The sequence below is a fragment of the Emydura macquarii genome, unplaced genomic scaffold, assembly GCF_026122565.2.
Source record: "Emydura macquarii macquarii isolate MOO-44397 ecotype Brisbane River unplaced genomic scaffold, CSIRO-AGI_Emac_v2 contig_1424, whole genome shotgun sequence".
NCBI lineage: Eukaryota > Metazoa > Chordata > Testudines > Chelidae > Emydura > Emydura macquarii.
The window spans coordinates 2,219,091-2,232,299 of NW_027131561.1; the positions used below are offsets into that span (position 1 = coordinate 2,219,091).

Here is a 13,209-nt window from a genome sequence, read left to right on the forward strand (position 1 = left end):
TACTTTTTGAAATGTTACATTGTGTACAAAACCAAAATTGTTCTCAGGTAGATATCCTGTGTTCCAGGTGTTTTGGCCAGAATGCATTTTACAAATGCCTCTGCATTTAAAATAAGTTGTTTAATGAAAACACTGACAAGATTAACTGAGCATATGCCACCCACAAAATACATTTCTCTAGCTGACCCCAATTTTGGCCTGTTCAAGGTAAATAATTGTTTCCAAACATTAATAGGAAAAAATCAGGTGTCAGTAATTGAATTCACTTGGGGACTCTTTCCCTTATCTCAGACTCCAGGATTCTCCTCACCCACTAACCCTGGAAACCTACACTACTTTAGAAATCTTCTAGGGGTTCTGCTTAGTTACCTGCAAATTGGTTCCATGTGTTTTGGGGCCTTTTCTGACTTCCAAAGGTCACCAGGTGGTGACAGCTGGCTGTGGATGACTTTTGGGCAACAGGAGGCCTACACCCATCCAACAAGCTGATGCTACCTCAATGGCTCTGGGGATGCCAGGACCATGAGCCCTTATGCAAAGGTGCTATGGAAACCTGAAGGTTTACCTACTTACAAACTGAGCCACTTAGTGAACAAGTCTTTTCACTAACAACTGTGCACAACAGTTCAGGGGTCATTTCACCTCTAGAAACAGTGAGGCAGTAGTAGTGTTTCTTGGACTGCAGGACCTGTCTGGAAATGAGAGGGATAGCGGCCACATCAAGCAGTCCTCTGCCATCAAAGACAAAGATGCTTCAGGGGCTGATCACCCTTGAAGATCAGGGAGAAGAGGAGCGGGTCACTCAGCCCCAAACTATATTGAAACAATAGGGAGGGTGGGGGTTATGGGCTACCACTTGAGAACTGCACCCCCACCTCAAAAATAAAAAAAGAAAGACAAAGACAGACATCAGAGGTAGGAAATGGATTCTCTAGCCCATGGGTAGGAGTGGGTTGCTGGTAAACAAGGAAAAAGGGTCTAAGGAGGTAACAGTGTAATATTTGGAGTCCAAATATCACCTGAAATATCAGAATCTCTGAATAACATCCCCATTCCAAATCTTAACCTCACTGGAGTGAGAATTTCCTCTATAACAGATCTATTTCAAACAAGTTATTACAAAACTAATTCCATGTGCTTTTCAAGCAAACTTGATATGTTAAGAAAACCAAACAGTTTACTTAAGGAGCTGTATTTCCATTCTGAATGGGACTCCCATAAACATCCATAAAAGCACCATCCATCTTAAAACTCTCCCTTTCTGTGATGCTTACAAAAAAATTGACAAAAGTTAGGCCACCGGCTACTGTGCTAACTGGTATCATTTTCTTGTACTCATTCATCCACCTCTCTGTATCTATCTGTTGTCCCTTATACTTAAGATTGTAAACTGCTTGGGGTAATTTATTTGTACAGTGCCTAACATAATGGGGCCTTCATCCAGGAGTGGGTCTCCTAGGCGTTACTGCAATACAAATAATAATCTTCATCATATGAAAAATGCTTATACGATATGAAGCTTTAAACTCATTTATAGCATGGAAGAATAATGAGCCTATCTGCTTACATTTTACTATCAAACCACTGATTTGTACGACAAAGACATTGTCCTAGACCTTCCGCAAGTCATTTCAGCTGTGATGCTATGAAAGCACATGGTATTACCGCATGTTCAGCTACAGATTTAAAGCAACATCCACTCTCTAGGCATATATAAAGAGAGAAGTTTCTTTTTCAGCCTTCATGCAACAATCATAGGCTGCCTGAAATTGTCAAAACTAATCATAAATAAAACCAATATACAAATAGCCATTAGTCTCTGTGTGCCTGGTTCTTTTGTTCTAAAGTGAGTTTTGAGTGTGTGAAATGTGCCAAACAGAACTGTAAAATCATGGACAAAAGCAGTACAAATGTCTCCACTCTAGCTTGCTAATACAGCTCAGCCCCATCACAGAAGGGCCATCTTTACAAGTGACAAAACCATGTGCTCTCCATGCACATTCAATTCTCAGCCTCTCTGCTGTGACAGTCAAACAGCCAATGGTCCATCCTACCAGGGATGGGTTGAAATGCTAGCGTGATGCTTACTATTTCTAGTGCTGTTTGGTGTGGAGGAGTGTAAACTATTTCATGCTGCTGAAGAGATCTATGATGATATGAACTTAAGCTATCCTCTGGGAGAACAGGATGTGTCTTCCTTCACTTCAGCACTCTCTTGAGCATACTGTACATTTCTTCTCCTCTTCAAAAGGAAGCCTCCATCTACTATCACCCTAACTTCTTCTGCATACAATTGTGGACACAACATCTATTTCCTTCCTCTGGCACTTCACCCAACCCTTCATGGGAAAAAACCTCTACATCTCCTTAGTTTGTATAGTAATTTGAAGATCATGATTGGGAGAACTCAATCCAGGCTGCCATCAAGACTCCTACATTCTTAGAATTTAAATAAGACAAGACCACTAAATTGTCTAGTCTGACCTCCTGTATAACACAGAGCATTAAATTTCACCATGTTGCCCCTGTATTGAGACCAATATGTTGCATTTGACTAAAGAATATTTGCCAGAAAGGCATCCAGTTGACATCAAAACATGGAGCATATACCAGTTTCCTTGGTAGTTTGTTCCAGTGATTCATCACCATACTGTTAAGAATGTATGCCTTATTTCTATTTTGCATTTGTCTGGCTTCTGCTTACAGCCATTGGTTCTTGCTTTACTTGCTAGATTTAAAGAGTCCTTTTTAATAGCTGGTATTTTCTCCCCTCAAAGGTACTTATACACTGTAACCAAGTAATCTCTCAATCTTCCTTTTGATAAGCAAAACAGACTGAGCTCTTTACATATTTCACAGAAAGGCATTTTCTCCAGCTCTCAAATAACTTTTGTGGCTCCTTCACCTTCAATTTTTTAATGTAGTTTTTAAAGGACAACACAACTGTATGCAGTATTGGCATCACCAAATAAAAATCACCTCCTGACTCCTAATCACTACTTCCTGTTTATGCATCTACGGATCGTACTCGCATTTGCCACAGCATCGCATGGGGAGCTCATGATGAATTGCTTGTCTGCTCTGACTCCTAAATTTTTTCAGTCACGGCTCTCCAGGATACGGTCCCCCACTCTGTAGTCCCTTGTTCCTAGATGCATACAAATTTGCATTTGGCTGTATTAAAATATTTTATTTGAATAGACCCCACTTATCAAGAGATCCAGATCATTCTATGAATCCTCATCATTATTTACTACTCCTTCAATCTTTGAGTCATTCACAAATTTTATCAACGTTTTTATATTTACTTCCAGATAGATGCTGACCTATTTGATAAAAATACTGAATAGTGTCAGGCCTAATATTGATCCCTGTGGAACCCCGCTAGAAAGAGCCCCCATTCGATCATGATTCCCCACTGACAACAACTTTTTGAGATCTGTCATTTAGCCAGTTCTTAATCCATTTAACTTGTGCTCTCTAGATATTGTATTGTGTTAATATTTTAATCAGAATGTCATGCAGTGCTAAGTCAAACACTTTACAAAAGCAGTCTCAGGACTTTTGAGAGTGCTGTAGCAGTAGGTACTGTCGATGGCACGTCTTTTTGTGCAATTGCAAAAGTGGTGTTAAAAGACACTAGAGGAGCAATAGAGAGATGTGTCCTGTCCATATTCGTTTAAATAAAGGTAGACAGTCACATGTTAAATTTTGGGCATTGCAGCCAGTGGTCCCAATTTACTAGTCTTACAGAAATATCCAGATTTGCTTGAACTGACTCTCGTGAACACTGCTCTGCTTCTATTGTGAAGCCCCTTGCTCTGTGCTCTGCCTGGGGGCAGATTCCCTTTTTGGCAGAATTATTGAATTCAAGGCCCTGTTTGTATGCCACTGTTCATAACTTTTCAATTCACAAGCAATAGTTGTATTAGTTCAGCTCCAGAATATTGGAGGGAACACTATATGTGATGGAAAGTATGATACATGGTTTTTATTTTGCTGCACATACACGAAAGGGGGGAGGTTGCCTCCCAGGATGCCTTTTTCATTTTGTAATATGGAGTTTAAAAACTGACTACAGTCAGCTGGATTGTTATCATGGTAATAACGCAATTTGCCTAATTGCACTGAGATGTTTACTGTGCTGTTATGTTGCCTGTGTGATTATGGCACGCAGCCACATTACCAGTAAGAAATATAATTGAGCAATTTTGGGGCAGCCAAGGGACTTATTCATCCAAATCCGTGCACACAATTCTGTGAAAACATCAACTATTTTTCAAACCACAATATTATCTGTAGACTCCATAAACAAAACACTTCCTATTTGTGATGTCAGAGGCTTACTTTAGGGGATGAATCAATGACATGGAGGAGAAAGTATAAGAACAAAATATTTTTAATACTGGGCTGTTTGCACGTGGCCATTTCTTCACAAAAAGCCTGAAGTCAATTGAAAGACTCTTACTGACTGCACTGAATCAGATGGTCAAAGATGCCAAGTTTGTGCCTGGCTCTGAGTGGTGCATAAGTGCATGTGGAAAGGGCCAGTGGAGCCTCTTCTTCTTTATGCTCCTGGGAGGGGCAAAGCACAGTGCGGCCCTTGTGCCCCCCAGAACTCAAGGACCATACAAGGCTACCACAGGAAGCCAGCACTAGTCTCCCTAAGAGGGAGGCAGCTAGCATGAACCTCATCGAGAGGAAAGGGCAAAGTGAGAGTGAAAAAGCCATAGTTTTACCCAAGCAAGTAGGGTTGCCAAGTATCCAGTTTTGGGGAAAGCCTGAAAATGGAACCTGGTGGTGTCCGCTGACCAGACAGTTAAAAGCCCGATTACCATGGGTGGGGGGAGGTGCCGGGTCATCAACTGGCACCAGCCATAAGTGTAGTTTGGAGGGGCATTGCCCCCCTCCTTACCCCTAATTTTTGCAAGCACTGAGCAGGGCTTGCTCTGCTCAGTTTGTTGGGTGGGGGGAGACTCTGTCCTTCCCACACTGCTCCAGCCAGCTTGGCCACTCTCCCTGGCTGGCTGCTCTGGGATGCGGCCTCCTGGGTCCTAGCACCCATCGTCATCCTCTTCTCCATGTGCTGGGTCCTGTTTTTGTACAACAGAGAGTGCCGGGGGAGGGGCAGAGCAGGGCAAGGGGGGTGGGTGGGGCAGGGAGAACAGAAGGGGAGGGGGAAGGGAGATGGGGGAGTGGGCTGGGCAGGGAACCGTGTGGAGAGGAAATGGGACGGGATGGGGACAGGAAGGTGATTGGGGACATAAGAAGACACAGTCACCACCCCCAAGGAATTTACAATCAACCATAACATATTCCAGTGTTGTCATACCCACTGATATTTGTAAAAGTTCTTATTCTCTTTAATCCAGTTCGCTATCATTTAATTATTTTGCTGTCTTGATGTCTTTACTCTGCAAGCCTTCACTGTCTTTGTATATTCTCGGTAGCTCCTTCTCTCTTCTCTATATGCATGACAGGTTTGTTTGGCTTTTTTAACTTTACATCTTTGGCCAATCTCACATGAAGCCACATTGGCCGTTTCTTGGTTTTTGCATTTTCTTTATCAGAGGAATTGTAGATTATTGTGCACCAAGTATGGTTACTTTTAGGCTTTTTCAAGATATCGTTCACATTCATGCACTTCAAAGTGATTTTATGCTTAGCTTCCCCTCCACCATTATTTCCCTCCTCGCTCATCATACAAGACATGGTGGATCATTGCTCCCCCCCTGTGGCACTCAGACCATAGAGGTCCCTCATTTCCCCACCATGTCTCAGGATGTGTATCTGTATGGCCCCATCTTAGAAAACAGCTAAGCACATGTTCAAGCCCATCCCTATTCAGCAAAGCACTTATGGACATGTTTAACTTTTAGAATGTGCTTAAGTGCTTTGCTGAATAGGGATGGTCTTCTGAATCGGAGCTATAGGGAGGAGACAAGTGAGACCTTGTCTCTCTAAAAGTGACATCTTCTAAGCAGTGACAGCAGCCTCCCACTCAAACCAGGAAAGAGAGGCAGGGAAGGCAAATCTGGCCTAAAAAAATTTCTTTACATATTTTTTCTTTTGAAATATTATACTGAGTTGGAGAGGCAGGAACAAGTAACGCAATAAATTTCACTCTCAGGCTGCGTTTTCACTGCAAAACATAGGTGCCTTTTTACACCGAGGTAGTTAACTTGAGATCACTATCTCAATGTAAATTCCTAATGAAGATAAGGCACAGGTAGTTTTTAACCTCAGTGTAGCTAGTAGACATAAATGCCATATATGCATGGATACTGAGAAAAAAACCAAACCCATAAGTCTGCTGTTAGAGGCACAGATCCTTCTGTCATGGCAAATTTTCATCTTGATGGTGGAATGTTATTCTTACGAGGAGGTAGTGTAACCTAAAGATAAAGGAGACCTAGGTTCTAGTCCTGGCTGTGCCAATAGCATTCTGGGAAACCTTGAGCTATTCACTTTACCTCTCTGTGCCTCAGTTTCCCCTCTATGTAAAATGGGGATAGTGATACTTACCTCCCTTTGTAAAACACTGAGATCTACTACCAAAGAGCACTATACAATGTACAGTTTTCTATCTTTGGAATCATCATTTTTAAATCAATAAAGACATTTCATAAACTCTTACAAACAAACACACACACACACACACACACACACACACACACACACACACAAGTATGTACATAAGTATGTATTAATGTGTGTGTGTTTCTGTATAATCACCAGCATACAGACAGATAAAAGCTGTTCCCTCATGGATTCTGAACCTGCAGTGCCCAGTTGTAGTGCATTACCAAATTGGCTGGGTGTCCTCACCATCTGTAGATCTTACACAAATTGAGTGAGTTTACAGAAACTCTAGCTACTCCAGATGGTAACACTCAAGCTGTGGTCACGGCTGCCTGCACTTTCACAGCATCCTTTGCTAGTAGTAGTGAGCAGGAGTACTGTGCTAAAGAAGAAGTTACTCACCCTGTGTAGTAACGATGTTTCTTCAAGATGTATGTCCCTATGAATGCTCTATTGAAGGTGTGTCTGTGTACCTGTGCTGCTGATCAGAGAACTTTGGTAGCAGTGTCTGTTGTGCCTGCACATGTGCTATCTCTCCTTGTGCTGCACCACAAGGCTAACAGTGCTCGTGTGCTAACCGTCCCCAGTTCCTTCTCTACCGCAGAGTCAACTATTAAAACTCTGAAGCAGAGGGGAGGGACACACATCTCAAAGAAATATCGTTATGAACAGGATGAGTAACTTCTTCTTCTGTGAGTAGTGTCCCTATGGGTGCTCCATTGTAGGTGACTACTGAGCAATACGCCTTTCGTAAGGCTGGGCTTCCATCGGGTTAGTCACCGTTGATAATTCTGTGGAGCCAAAGATGGCATCAGAAGTAACTGCATAGTGATTCACAAAAGGTATGGACTGACTCCCGTGTCGCTGCTCTACAGATTTCTGAGATGCAGATATCTTCAAGGAAGGCAATAGATGAGGAGCTCAATCTCATGGAATGCATACGGATAAAGTCCAGAGGGGTCATGTTACGAATTTAGTAGCACTGTTTAATGCAATTCGAGACCCACTTGAAAAGCCTTTGGGCTGATATAGCTGAGCCTTTGGATCTTTCTGTGATGGACAGAAATAGCGTAGGGGACTTTCTGAAAGGTTCTGTCCTATCCAGCTAGAATGTCAGGGCTTTCCTGATATCTAGCATATGGATTATAGCCTCCATGTTGTCTTGGTGAGGCTTAAGCTAGAAGGTTGGAAGATGAACGGACTGATTCATGTGGAATAATGAAGCAAACTTAGGAATGAACCTTGGATGAGGTCTAAGTGTGACTTTTATCTGGGAAGAATGTCGTGTGCAGGGGATGCGCCATTAGGGCTGCTATTTCCCAGATTCTTCTCGCTGAAGTGATTGCGACTAAGAAGGTTCATCAATAGATGTAACAGTGAGCAAGTAGCCATAGGTTCAAAAGGAGATCTTGTCAGTCCTTTCAGCACCAAGTTTAAGTCCCACAAGGAAGTGGGGAGGCAAGGCTGTGGGAAGAGGTTTGTTATTCCTTTCAGGAACCTTTTAGTAGTAGGGATGGCGAGAAGATTGAGTATTCTTCTATAGGTTGGTGAAATGCTGTAATAGCGGCTTGATGAACTTTTAGGGAGCTCAGTGACAACCCTGATTTTTTAAGAGTCAGGGCATAATCTAGAATATGAGAAGAGATGCCAAGACTGAAGACATTTGTCTGGATGCTCATCAACCCTGAAATCTAAACCATTTTTGCTGGTAAGTGCGATGCATGGAGGGATTTCTACTGTGGAGTAGGACCTCCTGTACCTCTTCTGAACATGCTGATTTTAAATGTTGGAACATGTACAAAACAAACCTTGAAGTGCAAATTGGGATGCATGGTGCATTTCTCATACTGCGAAAGAAGAGGAGGTGTGGTCGCAAGTGAGATTGGTGGGTACATTGCAAGCTGCAACAGGAAAGGGTACCAGGTTTGTCTAGGCTATTTGGGAGTGATAAGGTTTACAAAGGCTTTATCTTTATCAGGACCTTCAGTAGAACGGGAAATGGGGGAAAGGCATAAAAGTCCTTGTCCCATGGCAGAAGAAGGGGCTCACCCAGGGAACACTGGCCGATCTCCGCTCTGGAACAGTATCGCTTGCACTTTCTGTTCTGGTGGGTGGCGAACAGGTCTATGGATGGTGTTCCTCAAGTGCGAACATGTAGTGGAGTACCGTCAGGAGCAGTTCCCACTCATGGTCATGTGGGAATTTGTGGTTCAAACTGTTTGCTACTACGTTCTGTGTACCTGGAAGATAAGCTGCAGATAGGGTGACATTGTGAGCGAGGCACCAGTTCCGCAGCTTCAGTGCTTCCGACCACAGGGAGGGGATGTGGCTCCCACTTGGCAACTGATATAGTACATGCAAGCTATATTGTCTGTAAGCATCTTTATGCAAGACCCTGTTATGTGCGGTAGGAAATGATTGAAGGTGTTCGTTACCCCTCTTAGCTCTAGGAGATTCATACGTAAGGATATCTCTGAAGGTGACCATTTTCTTTGTACTTTTAAGTTGCTGCGATGCACTCCCCCATCCCACAAAGGATGTGTTGGTAGTGAGGAGTGCCAATGGTGGTATCTGATGAAAGAGACCTTTTACAATATTGGCTGGGTTCTTCCACCAGCAGAGGGATTCCTTGACCTTGGAGCACAGTGACAATGATTTTGCAGACTGTCCCTTTTTAGCTTGTACATCAAGCCAAACCATATCTGTAGGCATTGCATATGGAGCTGGGTGTGCAGGACCACCATGGTGCTGGCTGCCATATGCCCCAGATTTGGAGGCAGATTCTGGCTGACACTTAAGGGCTATGTTGAGCCATGTCTATAAGTGATACCAAGGATAGGAACCTGTCTTGGGGAAGAAAGACCTTGGCCTGTAGGGAATCCAGGTTGGCCCCTATGAACTCCAGGAGCTGGACCAATACCAGGGTCAACTTCTGGGCATTGATTTGGAGACCTAGCTCTGTGAACACGCATACCATATCTTTGGCGACTTGGTGTGCCTCCTGTAGTGGTCAGGCCCTGAGGAGGCAATCGTCCAGGTACGAATAGATCATAATCCCTCAAGAGCATAGGTGGGTGGCTACCACCCAGGGGATTTTGGAGAATACTCTCAGGGTTGATGACAGCCCAAAGAGAAGCACTCTATACAGATAGTGATCATTTCCTAGAGTGAACCTCATGAAGCATCTGTGAACTGGTAATATCAAGACATGGAAATAGGCAGCCTGTAAGTCAAAGGCCGAAAACCAGTCTCCCTGTTCCAATGAGGGAATGACTGTCAACAAGGTAACCATCTTGAATTTTTGAGCTTGATAAACTTGTTGAGAACTCTGAGGTCCAAGATCAGTCTCCAACCCCCCTTCCCTTTGGGCATCAGGAAATAGCGAGAGTAGAACCATTTTCCTCAGAGATGTTGAGGTACTGGTTCTATGGCTCCTAGTTCTAGGAGGCAATGTATCTCCTGCCTTAGGAGACTCTCGTGAGAAGGGTCCCTGAAGAGGGACAGAGAAAGGGGATGTGAAGGGGACAGGGAGATGGAGTGGATGGAATAACCAGGCTTGATGATTTCCAGGATCCATTTGTCCATGATTATGTGCACCCTGGTGTTGTGGAACACTGCCAAATGATGGCCAACGGGGTAGATGACAGTGGTCTCTGGACAGTGGATTTGAAGTGGTATTGTGGCGTCTTGACCTGCCCATCAAAAGTATCTCTAGGAAGATGGTTGGACAGAGGGCTGAGGCCCAGAAGACTTATGTCTAGAGAATTTATTTCTCTTTTTGTGAGGCTCGTAACTGCACGGAGGTGTAAATTGGGCTGGGTATGGTCTCTGTTGGTACTGACCACTAAAACGCCTATTTGTCCAGGCGTATAGATGCCCATAGACCTGACAATTGCCCTGGAGTCCTTTAAGGGGTGTAGCAAGGTGTTGGTCTTCTCTGCAAAGTGATATATACCTTCAAAAAGAAGGTCCTGAGAGGTGGAGTTATGGTGCCCACATCATCACCATGCTGTGGAGATGGTCCTGGCCACTGTATTGGCTGCATCAAGGGCTGACTGTAGGGTCATATTTGCCACTAACTGTCCCTCTTGGATGATGGCTTTAAGTTTCCTGTGAGGCTTCTGCCAATTTCTCAATGAAATCATTGAGTGTGCTATAGTTTGTATAGTCATACTTTGATAGTAGCACCTGGTAGTTTGCAATTCAAAACTGCGTAGAAGCTGACGAATATGCCTTTCTACCAAAGAGGTCCAGGCACTTCCAATCCCTGCCTTAGAGCGTATTTCGCACGTGGTGCTGCCTGCCTCGGGAATTAACCACATCAACCATAGGGGAGTTGGGTGGTGGGTGGTTAAAAAAGGAATTCTGAGTCCTTAGCAGGACATAATATTTTTTGTCTGCTCGCTTGCAAGTCAGAGCTAATGAGGCGAGGGTTTGCCATATTACCTTGACCAGGTCTAAAATGGCTTGGTTAGCCAGCAGAGCAATTCCAGAGGTAGCTGAGGAATGTAAAATGTCTATCAGCTCATAGTGAGCATCCTTCACCACTTCCAGGGGTATATGAAGGACATCAGATACCCTTTTTGCCAGCTCCTGAAATTGTCTGAAGTCATCCGCCATAGGTGATGGTGATGGCATGACTGCATTGTCCGGGCACAATGAGGATATGACCTTGAGCTTCCTCTGTGATCTCTTCTTGATCCTCCACATCTCAGATTGGGGTACTCGATGCTGCAATCAAGGGACCATGTCTGGGGTATCTTGGGCCACATTCAGTGCTCTCGAGGCTGGTTGCTGATGCACTGCCCAGCGTCCCAACAGAGCCATTGCGGCGGTATAAGGCTTGGTGGAGGGGCCCATGGGTGCTTATACCAGGATGGTGGCGGTACCATCTGGCGGTACATTCCCGGACCTAGTTGGCAATGGGTCTTGTATGGAGCCTGGGAGGAGTACAAGGAGGCCTCATCAGGCTCACGATCCAAACCCTCACTCGACAGCGACGGGGCCGGGTACAGCCATGGGGAACTGTCCCTAGAGCAGCTATGGCATGGTTTCAGAGCCCCACTACTGGGTGCAGAGAGTGGGGATCCTCCAAAACCATCTGGTCTTTGGACCAATGGGAGTGCATCAGTACCAATTGCCTGGTGTCAGCAGCGGTGCTGGTAATTGGGATCTTGCCCATGCCTACCTCTCCGGTGCTGAATGTGTCAGTGTTGCTGGTGGTACCAATACCGGATTGCATACTGGGAGCATCTTAGGGCGTCTGCCCTTTTCCTTGTGTACCGCAACTTCAGTGCCTGTGCCCAAAGGGTCCGTGGCCATATCAGCAGTGCCGGATGGTCGGTGGGAGGCCTGGGCACCAGATTGTCTCGGTGCCGGCGGTGCAGAGGATACCAAGTGAGATGGAGATTGCTTTCAGTTACCTCTGGGCTCCCTAACAAGGCTCCCGGCTCTCTTCCTCAACTTCTGACAAGAGTCTCCTGACCGTCTTTTCGACCTAATATCCTTCAACGTAGAAGGTTGCAGTGAAGGCTCATGCCTGCTCAAGGACTGTGGTCGGAGAGTTGCCTCCATAAGAGGATCTTCTGGTGAAGCTCTCTGTATCTGCAAGATCTTGGTCGGAGTTGTTGGCAGAAGGAACACTTGCTTTGATTGTGGCCCTCCACGAAACAGCAAATGCACTGAGAGTGCTTGTCTGTGAACGGCAAGTTTGCAAAGTAAAAATTATCACTTGAAAGGAAAGTTCAGCAGTCTATTAGCAGATGGTTAATATTCCATCGCTAGCCAGGGGTGGTTGAGAAGGAACTGAGGATGGTTAGCTCGCACACGCTGCTAGCCTCATGGCACAGCAGAAGGGGAGACAGTGCATGTGCAGGCACAATGGACACTGCTACCAAAGTTCTCTAATCAGCAGCGCAGGAATGCACACACACCTACAATGGAGCACTCACAGGGACACCATCTGAAGAAGCTAACTTCCCAAACTGAAACATCTCAGAGTATTTGAACATTAATATATATTGCAATGTCCAGGATGACATCTCCTGTTTCAGTTTATATTCTTCTACCACTGGAACTGCAGTCAAATAATATTGCAGTGTTGGTGTTATCATTTCTGGCCTGAACGATCTGTAAATCTATTTTTGTATCAACTAAATCTTTTTCTGAGGGGGTAGGGCAGCTGCATTGGTGCTGTCTCTATCTGACTACAAATTCATGCAAAAACTGCTATGGTGTTGCTGGTAATTCTGGCTTTATCAACTTGGGCAGGGATTTGAGGCAAATTCTATAAGATTTTAAAAACAGCCAGGCTGGCGCCTTTCATTTTGTTCATATACATTTTATTATTTTTATTCACCAGTGGCATTCTGAGCTTTGTTTAACTTCAACCAGTTTTGATCTATCAAAAAAGTTGGCCCCGTGGCACCCCTATGCCATGTGTTGCTGCCGTACATATGAACAACATCCTAAGTTAAATAAAGCTAAAGGTGTGAATTTAGTTGCTTCTTTTTATCCCTTAAACAAGTGCAGACAAACACAAAGAAACAACAGATAAAAACAGGTGAAGATTACCAAAACATAGCTCATCCTTTATTCGTACAGGACTTGATTCAGAGCCCACTGAAT

General features: G+C 44.4%; 1 protein-coding gene across 3 annotated transcripts in view; it reads right to left on the minus strand.

The window, feature by feature from the left end:
• Positions 1-13,209, minus strand: part of LOC137156293 (rho GTPase-activating protein 6-like) — a 255,156-nt gene that overhangs the window by 99,908 nt on the left and 142,039 nt on the right. Inside the window, exons 2-3 of one of the 3 annotated variants that reach the window (XM_067553021.1) lie at positions 6,303-6,395; positions 4,916-5,200 (exon numbers count right to left, since the gene is read on the minus strand). The exons of the other annotated variants lie outside the window; for them this stretch is intronic. The gene's annotated coding sequence lies outside the window, so the exon portion shown is untranslated. The remainder of the gene's footprint in view (positions 1-4,915; positions 5,201-6,302; positions 6,396-13,209) is intronic. 3 annotated transcript variants of the gene reach the window in all.